This window comes from Prunus avium, chromosome 7 (assembly GCF_965620075.1).
Source record: "Prunus avium chromosome 7, drPruAviu1.hap1.1, whole genome shotgun sequence".
Classification (NCBI taxonomy): Eukaryota; Viridiplantae; Streptophyta; class Magnoliopsida; order Rosales; family Rosaceae; genus Prunus; species Prunus avium.
This window is the reverse complement of record NC_142290.1, coordinates 3,205,874-3,211,076: the sequence shown is the minus strand read 5'-3', so window position 1 is coordinate 3,211,076 and position 5,203 is coordinate 3,205,874. Positions and strand designations below refer to the sequence as shown.

At 43.1% G+C, this 5,203-nt stretch overlaps 1 non-coding gene across 1 annotated transcript; it reads right to left on the bottom strand.

Annotated features, from left to right (window-relative positions):
* Window positions 1-4,657: 4,657 nt before the first annotated feature.
* Window positions 4,658-4,764, bottom strand: LOC148292833 (small nucleolar RNA R71). The gene has a single exon (XR_015826010.1). It is a non-coding gene; the product is annotated as a small nucleolar RNA R71 (small nucleolar RNA).
* Between the last annotated feature and the right edge of the window lie 439 nt (window positions 4,765-5,203).

The following is a 5,203-nucleotide window of genomic DNA, read 5'->3' as shown; positions in this document are numbered from 1 at the left end:
CCTGCTAGATCTGGGGGATGTTCAGCGAGGGGGTCTAGGCAGGCAATGAGCGGTCGTTTTTAACTATTTTTCCCCTTTCCTTTGTCTTTTTGGGATGTAATAAGTAACCACAAACATACATTATTTTATTTACACATATATTTTCTCCTTTGTTTACGACCACAGATAGATACATGTATATGTTATTTCGGCCGTGACTGGCCGTTCTATTTTTGTAAGTAATGCCCCTTTCAACTAAATGCAAGGCAAGAGCCTTCCTTTCTGAAAAACGAAATGTATTCTTTCCTTTTCTATATGACGGCCGGGCCTTTCGTTTAGCCCGTCCGCCTACCTTCCTCTTTTCTTCTTCTTGACTTTCTTGTCGTAGGTCCTCGGCGCCATTTTCTTTTGAACTTGCACCGAGTTGTAGACGTCAAGTCTTGACTCTTTCGGATTTTCTGAATTCCCGGGCGTTATCCGCGAGTAATCCTTCTTCCTCCGACCACGTTGCCCGAAAACTTGAAGGAAACGACCCTTCTGCTTTAATGGTTTATTAGTGTCATGGCCGTCGGCCAAGATATAAGGAGATGTGCCCACGGCTGAGTTTTTTGAGGCGCGGCATGCCCAAAAAACTTTAGGGAATGAATTGCGCCAATCGCTAGGTTCCCTTGATAGGCGCGGCCTTGGATAACCTGGTGCCCCCAGCTCCTCTTGTGTTAAAATGTCTTTCAAGACAGGCTGGATGCCTTTGAACTGAAACCCTTGACATGGCCTGCTTCGCTGCTCATTGCTTCGCGGCCACTCCTGCTGGGTTACTTGAGCACAAAGCTCGGTCGCTGCGACCGAATCGGGAAATTTCAAAGGGACGCTTGGGTGCGGCCATCGAGGTAAGGCCGCCTGGTTCTGCTGAACCGCATCATAATGGAACTCTTGGCGCGTCTGCGTCGTCGCCGGAATGGCCGGACCATGTATTTGTTCTGGTAGTGCGAAGGTCAAGCCTTTCTGATTGTATTGTTGTGGTAACGCCTTGGTTACATCGCTCTGGCCGGGCTGTGCGTGGTCGGCCAAAGTATGGGTTGGGCCAAGGTGCTTGACTGTAGACAACGCGGGGCTACCCCGCCCTAATGCTTTGGCTAAGGCGTGTAGTGGGCCGCATGCTATTTTTTCCGGATGGGTTGGTCCAGGATTCGCCCATGTGGGCTGGGACTGCCCCCAGCCGTTTGTCGGTGGCAACGACTGCTGGCCGAAGCCTGACGCTTGGGTGCGACCAGAGGTGCCGAGGCTGCTGCTGTCGCCGTGAGGCTCGATTCTTTCGCGCTCTTGGCTTCTCTGTCCAGCCCCAGAAGGTGTCGTGGGCGAGGTTACCAGCACCCTCTCCTGGAAGAGCGATCGCAGCTCTGAGGAGAACCTGTCCATTGCGGCCATGAAGGATGTTTTTATCTTGTAGGCCTGCTTGGACATCAGCTCCTCCACTACTGCCTGTTCCTGCATGGACTCGGCCGTACGATCCGTCGTTATTGGAACGCTGGCCGAGATCCCGACCGTATGTTCGGCCGTTGGGTGGTGCTGTTTGGTGGGTTTTGGGCGGTGCTCCGGCGCGTTGCTCAGGGAGCGACGGTCGTATGATATCTGGGGTGAGTGAGCGAATAACAGGGATGGTGCTCCGGCGCCTTGAAAATCAAGGGTCGTATGATATATTGATGAATGAATTTTCCTTACAAACTATCACTACTCCTAGGAAAGCAAGTAAAAATATTGAAAGTGCATTACAGGAAAATATAAGTTGCTCCGTGGGAGGCTTTTGTTTGGTGTTTGAACCCGTTGAATGTAGCTCGAGCCTTGTATTTATAGGAAGAGTTCCTGGATGAGTAATCGAGGCTGAAATTACGCATAGTGGAGTCTGATTAGTGTTAAGCTCATAATTTCATACATATACATGCCCAATTTACTTACTTCTTTTGCTTAGTTTCTTATAATTTTGAGTTATTTGCCTCCCTTTGTGTGTTTTGTAGGCCAAAAGAGCAAGAGAGCATAATTCATGCAATTCATGCATGTTAAGGCCTAATTTGGATGAAGAGAAGAAGAGCTTAAAGACAAACTCATTTTGGCTACAGACCCCTGCCAGTCCAGTTCCGTAGGTCATATTGCAAGCTTCGTTTCAGCAACCTACATAGCTCGGATGAGGCAACAGTCTTCATGAAAGTTGTTCCAATGGGTGTGTACTATAACATATCCAAAATTCAGCCCCATTGGATAAATCTGGAGTCCGTCACCTAGCAAACACAGAACCATGCTCAGGATGGATTTTGTCAGCGAGCAAACTGAGTTAGCAATTTGTTTCGGCCTTAACTTCCTCCTCCGAGCTTGGATTGGGCCAATACTTGTGTGGTTGGATCATACACATTCTGAACTTCACAATGGACATCTTAAAGTCTTCATTTGATTCAGCCTAGCCCAAGTTGTAAGCCCTTGAAGTTGCTGGTCATGCTGACCTCAGGATGAGCTGGTTGGAAGCTTGGTCATGGTGAGCTAGGCATGAGCTATTGTAGCTGGTTGGAGGCTTGGTCATGGTGACATGAAGATGAGCTAGGGCTGCTGGTGGGATTTATTGCTGAAGTGCATCAACCAATTCAGATTTTATAATGCAAGTGTTGTATGCATTAGTGAAGTGCATCAACCAATTCATCTTTTATAATGCAAGTGTTGTATGCATTAGCCATATTGAATTCAGATTTATCACTCCCCTCTCCCTATAAATACCACATCCATTCCACATTCAAGACACAACAAATCCTGAGATTCACAACCCCCACAATTCACTCCAACCATCCTCAAACACTCTCACAATCCCAAACACTCCAACAATCACCAAAACAACTCCAGCAAACTTCTATTCCATTTCCCTACGAATTTCATCTTCCTTAGCCATCACCACTCACTCAAACTCATCCCAAATCACCTCCATATCCTTCATACATCTTTCTAGAAGTGGGGAAGCTCTTGGAGAAGCATTAGAAGTGGAGAAGCACTTGGAGAAGCCTTGGACACCACAAGAACTTCAGAAAAAGGGTTTTTCTACTCTTATTGCATTCATTATGTTTTCTCATTTCTGTTCAAGTCTCTTTTCCATTATGAGTAGCTAAATCCATAACTAGGGCTTCGATGTAACCTAACATGAATATTCTGGGTTTATAAGTTTGGAGTTTCAAGTTTGATTCATGATTCATGTTCTTATTCATTATGCTTATAAGTTAACATGCTTGTTTGAATGATTGATCACCATTAGAACTTGTTTGTTAACTATCTTGGTTTGAATTAAGAGTATACACCATGCTTTAATTCGAATTGAACTATGAATAGGAAGAGTATGTATGGACATTCGACAACAGGGATTAGATACATACTTGGTTGTTTAAAATGTTCTTCTATGCTTAATGGGTTCCTAATGCTTAATTTTAGGTTAGACAACAAATGATCAAATTAGGGAATTAGGAACACAAGGTTAGGACCAAACACCATGGCCTAATCATACTTTAGCTAGAATCAATCTTTGAATCTGAATTAGACTTGTTACTTGAATCTTTATAACCCAGAATTGAATTGTTATGGTGAATCGAATGCCCTAGTCTCCAAACCTGTGTTTTAACTTTCAAAACCACCCTTTGTTACTTTTGTTTACTTGCTTTCCGTTGCAATTTCAGTTTGTTCATTTCTTTCTATAATCACAAGCATTCTCACTTCAAAGTTCATTTTAATCTTGCTGCATTTGTTTTCAAACTCACTCTTGCTTTAAATTCTGTTTTAGATTTAACTTCCTAACTTCTTGAATTTGGTAATCTAAAGTACATAACTAATTTGAACTTCTCAGTCTTCGTGGGTACGACCTCGTACTTGTCTTGCTATACTACTAATTGCCCCGTACAATTGCGAGTTAACATATTATTAACAACAAATTTTGGCGCCGTTGCCGGGGACTGAACGAAAGTTCTTTCCTGGTTATGTGCCCAAGGTTACCCTATTCTTTTTAGTGTTTCTAATTAATCTAATTTTTTGTTTCAGGTAGTTTATGTCTAAAAATCCATTACTTGAACAAGTGAGGTCTTCGTTCCAACGTTCTAGATCTTTGAACGCAGGACCATCATTGCAACCCAGACGAGTGACCTCTGAAATTCAGAATCGTCTAGAAAGGGAGTTGTCAACTGCAAAAGAGCAAGCTCTTGCTACATTTACAAGTCTTGCTCTCCACACTGAACTTCCCGGTTCTTCACTTTCAAATTCGGAAACAAGTTCAGACCAAGAAGAAGAAGAAATGATGGCTGCCATTGAGTTCATGGGAGAACTTGATATCCCAACAATTCCAGCATCTCCTTCAAGCATTTTGCTGCCCACTGTAGCTCGAAATTATGAGCTTAAATCTTCTCATCTTAATATGCTGCCTTCCTTTTATGGTTTACCTAATGAAGATCCATTGACTCATATAAAGGATATTTTTAATGTTGTGAGTTCTTTTCCCTTGACAGGTGTGACAGAAGATCAACTTCGAATGAGAGTGTTTCCATACACTTTAAAGGATAAGGCGAAGTATTGGTTGAATTCTTTGAAGCCTGGTTCACTCACTACATGGTCTGCCATTCAAAAGAAGTTCCTGGAAAAATACTTCTCCACACAAAAGACCGACATGCTTAGGGACAAGATCTTGTTATTTGCACAGCAAGATGATGAATCGTTTTGTGAAGCATGGGAGAAATTCAATGGGTTGCTCAACCAATGTCCTCATCATGGGATTCCATTGAAGCTTCAAATGCGTATGTTTTATAAAGGACTAACCCCTTCTAGTCATAATATAGTCACCAATTTTGCAGGTGGTTCTTTTAAAACCAAAACTCCATAAGAAACGTACGAACTCTTTGAGGAGATAGCAATGGAGACCCAACATACGGATACAAGAGGTAAACGTGTTATTAGTGGTTCTAATGATGCTTCTAGTGTGCAGATTTCAAAACTGGAACAAAAGCTAGATGCTCTTCTTGCATTAAACTCAAGAAGCCCTCCGAAGGAAGTGTGTAGCATTTGTGAATCTCATGACCATGCTACCACAGCTTGTCCACTTGGGGCTGGATATCCAGAATTTGTGCAAGAGCAAGCTAAGTTGGTAAATTCCTACAACCAAGGTCCAAGAAATGATCCATACTCTCAAAGTTATAATCCAGGTTGGAGGAATCAT